The sequence below is a fragment of the Anabrus simplex genome, chromosome 1 (genome assembly GCF_040414725.1).
Source record: "Anabrus simplex isolate iqAnaSimp1 chromosome 1, ASM4041472v1, whole genome shotgun sequence".
Lineage (NCBI taxonomy): Eukaryota > Metazoa > Arthropoda > Insecta > Orthoptera > Tettigoniidae > Anabrus > Anabrus simplex.
In genome coordinates this window covers 1,137,940,373-1,137,953,908 of record NC_090265.1, presented here as the reverse complement: position 1 = coordinate 1,137,953,908, position 13,536 = coordinate 1,137,940,373, and positions in this window count along the sequence as shown.

Sequence of the window (13,536 nt, the reverse complement as noted above, 5' to 3'; positions counted from 1 at the left end):
TATGGTATGGTATTGTCTCTTAATTCTCCTTAACGTTTGAGTGGTGTCCTTTTTTTGCGTTTTTTTTTAGATTTTGGAAGGATATTTCAGATTTTTGGAATGAATTAATTGGTCTAATAACCTCGCTTGATGTCTTTTCTCCATTATTTTATCACATTCACTGTTCTACCATTGATGCCTTTTATGGAATTTGATTGGGGCCAATTCTTCTGCAATTTGTTTAAGGTGGTTAACTAGGTTTTCAAGTTTGGTTTCTTTTTGGTAATTTTCATTCTGGATTAGCTGGGTATAGTCTATTTTTCTTTTAGGCTTAGGGGCTTGGTTTTGTAGTTTTTTATGGGGAGTTAATTTTGACTACATAGTGATCCGAACCTATGTTTATTCTTTACAAGTAATATATGACAGGTTTAGCCCATATTGTCAACTTTTGAACAGTTTAATGTTAATATCTTTAAACTGTGTCTATTTCTTGGAGGACTTTGATGTTGTAAATCTCTCTGTGATGTTGTTTGTCCATAAAAACATGATCTAGTTGCCATTCTCTTTTAGTGTTGTCAGGGTGTTCGTATGTTTTGAGCTTTTGAAGTTTTCTCTTGAAATATGTTTATTTTGAGATTAAGTTATGGCTTCTGCAGAGATCGACGAGTCTTTGTTCATTCTTGTTTGGTCTCTTTTGGACTGGCCATTTTCTGATGATGTTGCGGTATCTTCTTTCTCTGCCTAGTTGAGCGATGAAGTCTCCAGTCAATAGTTTAACATGGTTTTTGGGAATGTTATTTATGGTCTCGTCGAATAAGTTCCAACATTTTTCTGTTTCCTTATAGTCTTTTGAAGAGTTATATTTATTATTAGTAGGAGTGGACCATTTTACTAGATGGCTTTAGAGTGATTGTTGAGATTCTTGAGGATTGTGACTTGAAATTTTGTCTAGAGTTTATTGTCTGTGGAACATTTATTTTTATTACTCTCTTCCCTGTAAAGCCTGTATCCTTGATATTCTATGGTGTCTTGGTCAGTGTTTGTTGCAGTTCCAAGATGAGATTTTTTGTTTGTCCATTAGGTCAGTTGAGAAAATGAGACATAAAAACCTTCCAGTCTGTCAAACACTCAAAATTTCAATATAAATTATAACACTATAAACATACCTGGAAAAAATACACACTATTGTACAAAGAATGATATGTTTCCTTCTACAAGAACATCCTTAGATTCTATCAAATCACTTAAATCATGCGTATATATGTACAGTATTGTTTACATTACATAAACGTCAATGATAGAGAATTAGGTGATAATATGAGCAAGTTTTAGCAAATTATGATGATTTTATAAGAACTCAACCGTCACCATATTAACATCATGAAAAATGTTGTACTTATCTGGATTTCTGAAGCTTAGTTTGTTGTCACCAAACACTATTATTGTACTTTGATGTCTATGGATCTACATACTCTTGAGAAAGCTACATACAACTGTCCAAAACAAATCACCATCAACAGCGTCATATGCCCTCACTCCATATGAGCACTGTGGAGAGTTAAAAATTAAATAACTGGAGGTTCAATTGAATAGGTTGAACCTCCAGTTATTTAATTTTTAACATCAATAATTTCAATACGGAACAATGAAATTTTTATCTTTAAACACTGTGGAGAGGTTTAGAATTTAATCCAAGCTTTTGGCATGCATTCTAGTGATTAGAAATTTTATAATACCACCTCCCCCACCGTGCTGACCACCATTCTGATGGAAAAATATTTTCAACGAACAGGACTCGAACTGGCTAACCACAGTGTCAGACAATATAGCCTTGATGCGTTAACAATCATGGCCACCAAGTGTGCTGGTCTACCTCATGCTTATTGATAGAGATAAACCCTAGAATGTGGGCAAAAAAGATCACTCATTTCACAGGAAGATAGTATTTTCCACTGAACAGTTCAGGAATGATAGCCGTTATTGTACTTTTCATGTAACCCATAACTGGTACCAGTTTAAGTCTCTCAAATATATCTGTGGAAGGCAACAGTAGCCAAGATGTATGCAGTTTGACATCATGCCAATAGATATAGCTGTGTACCTACGTAATCATGGTTGAATATGTGACAACAACGTTGCTGATAGAAACATGTTTTTCTTGTAAAGAAGACATAACAACCTAGAACTAGTACCAATTTCAGCTGATGAAACCTTTTCATTTTCTCAATATCACTGTGAATGACAGAATTAGGGATTATATATATATATATATACTAGCTGATGTACCCGCGCTTCGCTACGGGATACTCAGAAAGACTGACTTTGTGGTTTTCCTAACTGAAATCAACATAGGTCATTACAAAAACGTAAGTATGAATGTAGCGATTAAAAGCAATGCTATCATATAAACTTTTTTTTTGCTAGTTGTTTTACGTCGCACCAACACAGATATGTCTTATGGCGACGGTGGGATTGGAAAGGCCTAGGAATGGGAAGGAAGCGGCCGTGGCCTTAATTAAGGTACAGCCCCAGCATTTGCCTGGTGTGAAAATGGGAAACCACGGAAAACCATCTTCAGGGCTGCCGACAGTGGGGTTCTAACCCACTATCTCCCGATTACTGGATACTGGCCGCACTTAAGCGACTGCAGCTATCGAGTTCGGTATCATATATAAAAATAATACTCGATCAAATGGAAAGCCAAATGTTTTATCACTTTTAACGAACAGTGCTGCGGTTAGATTGCGGTACCAATCTAATAGTCCAAAGTTCCAAAGCTGGGATGACCAGGCCGCAGATTGCCATGAACACTCATCTGCCATTATTCCGCTAAATATGCACACTGTTCATTCCAATCAGTGCCTCAGAGTAGGGATTGAATAGCCCAAATGCTATGATGATCCAGTGTGTTACGTACCAGTAGTATCAGAAAATTTATAAACCAGGGGAATGTCATGCTAAAGAAGAAAGTTATCTAACTCCCCAGCTACTTCCCATCAATATTCAGACAGGCTGTTACACTCTGTACGACTGGGCGAGTTGACCGTGTGGTTAGCGGTGTGCAGCTGTGAGCTTGCATCCGAGAGATAGTGGATTCGAACCCCATTGTCGGCAGCGCTGATGATGGTATTCCGTGGTTTCCCACTTTCACACCAGTCAAATGCTGGGCCTGTACCTTAATTAAGGCCTAAGGCACTCCTGCCCTTTCCTATCCCATCGTCGCCATAAAACCTATCTATGTCGGTGCGACGGAAATCAAATAAAAAATATACTGTACGCAGCAGTAATCCTATCTACCGGAGATGAGCGGCAACAGAAGACACAAAGCACAAAGCTCACATCACGACAAACAATGGTCAGTGTAATGTTATTGTTGATCAATGTTATGAGCTTTCTATATTGTAGGCCTACACGTTTAGTTTTCTTTCGACTCTGTGATTTGCAAAATATTTTATACCGTAAACTGTAGTTTCTTATTTTCCGACTTTATATACCGATTTTCATTAAATACTGTTTACCCATTTTCTCGTTACTCGGCGCTGATATGGACTTAGTAACAAAAATCCAAATTCATGAATATCTTTGTGATCATAGCCAGTATGGTAACAATGTATAAGACATGAATAACAGGAAATTTAATACTATATAACCTTAGTTATGTAGCATTCATCGATTATACTTCTAATAAGAAATATTTGAGAATTACATTTTAGGCCTTCCCCTAAACTACCATTTCACTCAGCGTGAATAAAATAATTTACAGCCTAGACTATAGCAACTTATTTCCTGACTTTGCATACCGATTTTCAGCAAGATAGGACTGTACTAATAACAACAATATTTGAGAATTAAATTTTAGGCCTTCCTCTAAACTACCATTTTTCTCCACGGGAATACAATTATTGATAGCCTAGATTGTAGCAATTTATTCCCCAACTTTGCATACCCATTTTCTTTAAAATACGACCACTAATAACATAAATAGTTGAGAATTTAATTTTAGGCCTTCCCCTAAACTACCATTTTACTCATGATTTATAGCCTAGATTGTAGCGGCTCATCCCCCGACTTGACATACCGATTTTCATTAGACCATTAATAACATAAATAGTTGAGAATTCAATTTTAGGTCTTCCCCTAAACTACCATTTCACTCAGTGTGAGTAAAATGATTTATAGCCTAGATTGTAGAGGCTCATCCCCCGACTTCACATACCAATTTTCATTAAATTCTCTTTAACCGTTTTCTCGTGATGCATGTACAGACAGACAGACAGACAGACAGACAGACAGACAGACAGACAGACAGACAGACAGACAGACAGACAGACAGACAGACAGACAGACATTACGGAAAAGTAAAAAGTGCATTTTCTTGTTTCTACGGACATGACCGATGCAGAAATACCGTTCTTTTCAAATTCTGAGCAATGTACAGACAAAACTCTTATTTTATATATATAGATTGTACCAGGAAATGATTATGGGGCCAGAGCATGGGAAGGCTCTCAGGTAGTGTTCGGTTGCTTATGGGAGCAGGTACAGAGATGGATAGAGTTGCAGGGCGAATAATAGATCGTAGAATCTTTTGGTAATATTTATAAAAAAATTTCATGAAAATCAGCCTGCAGTTGAAACTCCAAAATCAAATTGCCAATCAATATTTTAAAAAAATGCAGAAATAAAATATCGATGCTGTTGTATTCAGAGACGTCCACTTGATTAAAAATGTCCAAAATAAATATCACTCTTTGGAGATCGTGAATACCCTACAATTCACCTAAGATCTTTGAAATGGATTTAAATACCAAAATAACACTTTGCACATTGAATTTACTTACATCCATCACTTGTGATGCAAACCTACAATTTTCCTAATATTTTTGAACATAATATTAACACACACTTTGGACACAAAGGGTCTTCACAGACCTACGTGTGGAGCCCTGCGAAGGCAGGATTCACCAATTCTTTATCTATCTATCTAACACACACTTTCATGAATAAGTTGATAGTTCAAATAAAAATATTTGATCACTTGCTGTATACTCCTACAGTTCATCTAAGTTGAGAAAATAAAATAGTACACTTGCAAATCCTAGAGTTCATCTACGTGAAGTTACTTCAAGTTAGAAATGATTTTAAAAAGGAATTTACTGTTCAAAAGCAAGACATGAAACTTTCCTGAATTAGTATAAATAGCAAGCTGAAATTCACACGAAGCACTTTACCATTGCTGGAGCACTATGATTAACTGAGTGCTTTGTTAAAAGTCAGTCAGTGGGATTACTCACTCAAAATATGAAAAGATCACCTGGAATCTGCTTATAAGTGTTGGTGTTGTGCTGTTCTGCAGCTTGGTGTCCGGAACATTCTGCAGCGTGCAGCCAAGGCTCAAACTCGGCACTAGCAGCGTGACAAATCCATTCAGTGAAGATACCACGTTAATATCCCTCGCCGACGTCCCTCGATGGGTACCATGATCGAAGAAACCACGTTAATCCCACGTTGGAAACGACGTTCGATGCAGCAGAATCTCACAACACTTTGCCAAGATTTCCGATGTCCTTTTAGAGATAATGTCGGAACACGGAAAGTTCAATTGGCACTATAGAGTTTTCAATTATCACTAAAATTGACATTACACCAACACAAGTCTCAATGCACAGTTCGTATTCTTACATTGGTTTTGCGGTGACTTCGAATATCACAGTCTATACTACAGTATGATTTGTAAGTCGGGTTAACGAGGTAAGGACTTACAATCGTTTTCAACACGGAAAACACAGTTTTTACACACACAGTTTATGGAATTAGGATTTAACACTGTCACAGTTCATAAGTCACTGATTATATCTGAGGTTCGACCGTATAATAATCATCGTTAGACACGTGGGGAAAGTGTGTGGAGGAAAGGGTACCAGGGTAGAGTGTTATCCAGGAATTAGGTTGAGGCAGATGTTGAGGAAAGTAGAAGAGAAGAAGGAGGGGAAGGAGAAGGTGGTAGTGTTTCACATTGGTACCAACAATGTAAGGCAAGCTGATATAAGTACCAACATAGTTGGAGATGTGTGGGATCTGGTAAATGCAGCACGGGTGAAGTTTAAGAAAGCGGAGATTGTTATTAGTGGAATACTGTGTAGAAGGGATACTGACTGGAGGGTGATTGGGGATTTAAATGAGACTATGGAGTGGGTATGTGGGAAACTGGGAGTGAAATTTCTAGATCCTAATGGGTGGGTAGGAGATAGGGATCTGCGCTCAGATGGCCTTCATTTAAACCGCAGTGGTACGTATAAGTTAGGAAATTTGTTTGGAAGGGTAATAGGGAGGTACATTCAGGGAAACGGGATGGCCTAGGGAGCGGTGATAAGGGAACAGGGAACTGGAAATCAAGTAGGGATGACATAAAATTGTTAGTGTTGAACTGTAGAAGTATTGTAAGGAAAGGAATAGAATTAAGTAATTTAATAGATATATATTTACCAGATATTGTAATAGGAGTTGAATCATGGCTGAGAAATGATATAATGGATGCAGAAATTTTCTCACGGCACTGGAGTGTGTATCGTAGAGATAGGATAGGAAGGGTGGGAGGGGGAGTGTTCATTCTGGTGAAAGAAGAATTTGTAAGCTACGAAAAAGTTAAAGATGAGACACATGAAATTCTAGGTGTAAGGCTCATTTCTAAAGATAATAGGCAACTTGATATATTTGGAGTGTACAGATCGGGAAAGGGTAGCACTGACGCGGATTCGGAATTATTTGATAGGATAGTCAGCTATGTGGGAAACGACATGGAAAGAAATGTGATTGTAGCAGGAGATCTGAATTTGCCAGATGTCAACTGGGAAGGAAATGCGAACGACAGGAAGCATGACCAACAAATGGCAAATAAGTTAATATGGGAAGGACAGCTGATTCAGAAAGTGATGGAACCAACCAGAGGGAAAAATATCCTGGATGTGGTGCTGATAAAACCAGATGAGCTCTATAGGAAAACTGAAGTAATAGATGGTATTAGTGATCATGAAGCTGTTTTTGTGGTAGTTAAAAATAAATGTGATAGAAAGGAAGGTCTTAAAAGTAGGACTGTTAGGCAGTACCATATGGCTGATAAAGCAGGCATGAGGCAGTTTCTAAAAAGTAGCTATGATCGGTGGAAAACGGTAAATAAAAATATAAACAGACTCTGGGATGGGTTTAAAGAAATTGTTGAGGAATGCGAAAACAGGTTTGTACCATTAAGGGTGGTAAGGAATGGTAAAGACGCACCTTATTATAATAGAGAAATAAAGAGACTAAGAAGGAGGTGCAGACTGGAAAGAAATAGAGTTAGAAATGGCTGTGGAAGTAAGGAGAAATTGAAGGAACCTACTAGAAAATTGAATCTAGCAAAGAAGGCAGCTAAGGATAACATGATGGCAAGCATAATTGGCAGTCATACGAATTTTAGTGAAAAATGGAAGGGTATGTATAGGTATTTTAAGGCAGAAACAGGTTCCAAGAAGGACATTCCAGGAATAATTAATGAACAAGGGGAGTGTGTATGTGATGATCTTCAAAAGGCAGAAGTTTTCAGTCAGCAGTATGTAAAGATTGTTGGTTACAAGTATGATGTCGAAATAGAGGAGGAGACTAAGGCCAAAGAAGTAATAAAATTTACGTATGATAACAATGACATTTACAATAAGATACAAAAGTTGAAAACTAGAAAAGTGGCTGGAATTGATCAGATTTCTGGGGTTATACTAAAGACAATGGGTTGGGATATAGTACCATATCTGAAGTACTTATTTGATTATTGTCTGACCGAAGGAGCTATACCAGATGAATGGAGAGTTGCTATAGTAGCCCCGGTGTATAAAGGAAAGGGTGATAGACATAAAGCTGAAAATTACAGGCCAGTAAGTTTGACATGCATTGTATGTAAGCTTTGGAAAGGCATTCTTTCTGATTATATTAGACATGTTTGTGAAATTAATAACTGATTCGATAGAAGGCAATTCGGTTTTAGGAAGGGTTATTCCACTGAAGCTCAACTTGTAGGATTCCAGCAAGATATAGCAGATATCTTGGATTCTGGAGGTCAAATGGACTGTATCGCAATTGACCTGTCTAAAGCATTTGATAGGGTGGATCATGGGAGACTACTGGCAAAAATGAGTGCAATTGGACTAGACAAAAGAGTGACTGAATGGGTTGCTATATTTCTAGAAAATAGATCTCAGAGAATTAGAGTAGGCAAAGCTTTATCTGACCCTGTAATAATTAAGAGGGGAATTCCTCAAGGCAGTATTATCGGACCTTTATGTTTTCTTATATATATAAATGATATGAGTAAAGGAGTGGAATCGGAGGTAAGGCTTTTTGCGGATGATGTTATTCTCTATAGAGTGATAAATAAGTTACAAGATTGTGAGCAACTGCAGCGTGACCTCGAAAATGTTGTGAGATGGACAGCAGGCAATGGTATGTTGATAAACGGGGTTAAAAGTCAGGTTGTGAGTTTCACAAATAGGAAAAGTCCTCTCAGTTTTAATTACTGCGTTGATGGGATGAAAGTTCCTTTTGGGGATCATTGTAAGTATCTAGGTGTTAATATAAGGAAAGATCTTCATTGGGGTAATCACATAAATGAGATTGTAAATAAAGGGTACAGATCTCTGCACATGGTTATGAGTAGAGCTGGGATTTCTATGTAATTACATATTTTGTTCCTTGCTATTTAGGAGCTGGGAAAAATCATATGTTCGCAAAACACTATGTTAGGGTTATTATTACCAAATTTCTTTTTACATATTTTTTTATATTTGTGGGTATTCTACATATTCTTAGTGATATTACATAAAATTACATATTTTAGCGTTTTCCTGTTTTCATATGAAATAAATTGCTGAATTGAAGTTTAACACTTAATGTGGGGCTGTTGTCTGTCCTCTCAACAGGGGGATTAAGGTAATTATGAGTGACAGGTATCTGAGAGGATGATAGGTGCAGGTAGAGACCCTTGCAAAATAAGTTTTTCTAAAGGTTCCAATCAGCTACAAGGAAACTGTTACTTTACATGTGCCAGTTTTAAATCATTCATCCCTTTTAGAGTTAATTGCTATACAATTAGCCACTTTCATGTTGGAGTTTCCAGGAATATTTTTCTAAATGCATTTCTGTGACCTCTTTGTTATGTACTTGGGAATTTCCAAATCTATTCTTAGAGCTGTCTTCCTTTGAAATGTCTTAGTTAGATTTTAGTTTCTTTTGAACAGCAGAAGAACATAGTTCATGAACATCAGTTTCCTCTAGAGTCAATATGGCACCAGTAGCGTCTTCGCTGGTTTCAAAGTTAAAGTCATGGATTGCAGCTGACAAGTCTTTTGCAACTTATGGCAAAGTAGTGATTTGCCAAGCATGCAACAAACATATCGCTTGTTCCATGAAATCCCAGCTTGAGCAACATGCACGAAGTGCTCTGCACAGAAAAATCCAACAGTTGGGTCTACAAAAGAAACAAATCCTTTTAACACAGATGCAGCCTTCACCTTCAAGTAACCCTTTTTATAAAGAGTTATCCAGTGCAATGATTGCAGCCATTATTCCATGGTATAAACTTCAAGTGCCTGAATTCACATCTTTTCTGGAAAAATACTGCAAGCAGCATTTTCCTAACCAATCGACACTATGCAAGAGTTATCTTCAAGTCTACTACGACGAGGTAATGCACAAAATAAGACAGCATATAGGAAATTCTTTCATATGGATTGCTGTTGATGAAACAACAGATGCTAAGGTTAGATTTATTACAAATCTTGTGGTGGGGAAGCTACAGCCTGACAGTGCCTTAAAATCGTGTTTGATCTACTGTAAAGAGCTAGACTATACTCAACTATTGCGAGATTTGTGAATGATGAATTAAGAACACTGTGGCTGACTGAGATGAAAGAAGAAAAGGTATTAGTGATGTATTCTGATGCTGCAGCATATACTGTATGCTTAAGGCTGCAACTGCTTTGGAGGTGTTTTATCACAATATGCTCCATTTTACATGCTTGGCTCATGGACTGCAACGTGTTGCCGAAGATATTAGAGCTAAATTTCCACAAGTGAATAGATTAATTTCATCAACAAAACAAGGTTTTTGTAAAAGCTCCACAGTGAGTGCTACCTTACAAACAGCAATTACCAGAGATACCACTGCTGCTGGAACTAGTGTTAACAAGGTGGAAGTCATGGATAGAAGCAGTTAATTTCTATAGCGAGCATCTAGATGCTATAAAGACTGTGGTAGATAGATTCTTTTGATACTGAAAATTCTGTATCAGTTAGTGAATCACAAACTGCCTTTAGTGACTCCAAAGTGGTCTCCTCAATCACCTATATCAGGGACAACTTCTGCTGGCTTCCAGAAAGCATCAAACGTCTAGAAACATCAGGATTGCCACTGAAAGATTATATTACCATCACAGAGTATGCTATTGGAAAACTAAGTGCTGTGCATGGGGAAACTGGTGCAAGTGCATTAAGTAAATTGCAAAAAGTGTTGAAGAGAAATCCTGGTTGTTCAACATTTCACAGTGTGTGCCAAATTCTAAATGGAGATGATGTTGATCCTCCCGAGGACATTCCTCCAGCGATAATTGCTCTTCTAAAGTTTGCCCCAGTTACATCATGTGATGTTGAAAGATCTTTCTCTGCATATAAGAACATCCTAAGTGACAGGCGCCTTTCCATGATCCCAGTGAACATCGACAAAATTTAAGGAATAAACGTACTTTTGAGTGTTGAAAATGTGTGTGTGTTTTATTCATATAATTTGACTCCAAAGAACATTGAAAAATACTTCATTGTTCACTGTGCTACAAAATGTAATAAGTTAATATAATGCGTGTTTAGTATGTTGTAACTGACAAAATGGTGAGTTTATATTAATTATATGATATTACATATTTTTCCCATTCTACATATTTTGCTACATATTTTGGTACGTTTTTTTACATATTTATGTACATATTATGCCACTTGATACTACATAAAATTCCCAGCTCTAGTTATGAGGGTGTTTAGGGGTTGTAGTAAGGGGCAGTGGTAAAGAAGTAGGGGACTGGAAATAATAATGATATTGCATTGAAAATTATTCACATAAGTTTAGGACTCCATTTTGAATATTATTAGGTCCCGAAATGTAGCATTATTAGTGATTTTGTGCGTAATATTGGTAATATTTGCACACAAGAAGTAGGAGGATATATTTATGATAGCCATCTTTGTTTCCAGAGATTTTATAGTATAGGCTGGTTACTTTGACTTTACAACAAAGCAAGGTATTTCAGACAGGTGAGGAGAGGCATGGATGCTACAATGCAAAGCATGGATGTTACAACATAAAGCATGGATGTTACAACTCATCTAATTTAGTAGCTGTAATTTATCTTTGCAAATTCAGGCCAACCTCTGTCATAAGGGGACCACACACCCTTCGAAAGGCTCTTAACTATCGCCGCGGCGGATACTGCCCGCACGGCAAGAAAAATCCAGACCAAGCTCTGTCATGAGAACAGTGACACTCCCTTCGAGAGGCTCTCAACTATCGCCGCGGCGCATACTGCCCGCACGGCAAGAAAAAAAGTATAATTTAGTGGCTGTAAAATATCTTTGCAAAATCCAGGCCAAGGTCTGTCATGACAATAACATATTTGCATTTTAACTTCCATGCTTTATGTTGCAACACCCATGCTTTGCATTGTAACTTCCATGCTACCATGCGTTCCAATGTCAAAGTAACCAGTCTATTCCATAACATCTCTGGTAACAAACAAAGATGGCTGTCATGAACACATCTTTATACTTAATATGTGCAATTATTACCAATATTACCCATAAAATCACTAAGAATGCCACATTTCGGGACCTAATAATATTCAAAATGGGGTCCTGAATACAAGTGAGTAATTTTCAATGCAATATTATTATTATTTCCAGCAAATACAGTAGAGACAATACACGACACTGAGCGAGATATCGAGGGACAGCTATTGGAGCTCACTCTAGCGGACAGACCTGAACGGTACTGATTCTGTCATAAGAGCACGTGTATTTTTGTGTGAAGTTTTTGGTGTTATTTATGCGTTTTCAGTGAGTTGACATAATTAAATAGTAGCGTGTGTCATTCTTTGATATCTCCTCTCAACATGAGGGGAAAGGTATGTGCTGTATTTGGCTGCAGTAATTACGAAGTAGAGAAAAATGCGCGGTCGTTCTTCAGGTTCCCTCGTGACAAGAACATGTAAGTAATATTGTGTTTGCATATATATTCTTCCAGTGGCAGAGATTTTTATAGTATTTCATAATCTTCTGACCTGCTCGACCTATGTTTTAACGGGCTTAAAATATAATACGCATATTTTATTGTATAGTGCAGCAGTTAACCTTCAATACCGATGTGTTGTTGTAGGTGTGATCTGTGGGTTTTGAAATGTCACAGAAGCGATTTGGATAAAGTGTACAAGAAAGAAGGGACGTTACGCTTGTATAAGAATTATAGGATCTGTTCAGATCATTTCCAGGCCAGCGACTTTAAAAATCCTCGACTATACAGCCAAGGGCATGTTATATTTTTACTCTAATTGTACGTAAATATTCCTCAAAGCATCACTATCGACAACATTTTCAAACTTTTCTTTCTTTTATCCCTCTTCTCAGATTAAAGCCGGGATTTTATAGAATTTCTTTCTGTTAGTAGGCTTCATGTTAAGAGGAAAATTGTCCAGCTATTAAATGTTAATTCATTGCATCATATGTGTAAGGAATGTGCCGATATTTTTATTGACAAATGTCTTAATGTGATGATACATTGTTTTTAAATGAGGATAAAAGACAAATCCAACCGTAAGATTTCAGGTAGGTATGCTAAAGCTAAAAAAGTAATGCATAAATGAAAGATCAAGCCATTTCACAGCAGTCCATTTCACACCTTGTTTATATGTCTAATTTCAGTCTTTGAATAATAACCTTTTAAATAATTCTTCATTCATTTATCCAGAATTGCTTTAGCAACTTCGAAGTTAATATCTCAATACCACTTTCTTTCTAGACGTAATTTATTTATCCATTTCCGTATATACATTTCCATTGATATTTGAATTTAGCGCGATTTCTTCAGGTCAAGTCACTAGGAGCGCCACCGTCGAATTGTCTCCCATTTTAGCAAGGCGAAATCCGTAAGTGTCGTGTATTGTCTCTACTGTATTTGTTTCCAGTCCCCTACTTCTTTACCGGAGCCGTACTAGGGATGTAAAGGAGAGTGCATATAAGTCTCTGGTAAGACCCCAACTAGAGTATGGTTCCAGTGTATGGGACCCTTACCAGGATTACCTGATTCAAGAGCTGGAAAAATCCAAAGAAAAGCAGCTCGATTTGTTCTGGGTGATTCCCAACAAAAGAGTAGCGTTACAAAAATGTTGCGATGTTTGGGTTGGGAAGAATTGAGAGAAAGAAGAAGAGCTGTTCGAGTAAGTGGTATGTTCCGAGCTGTCAGCGGAGAGATGGCGTGGAATGACATTA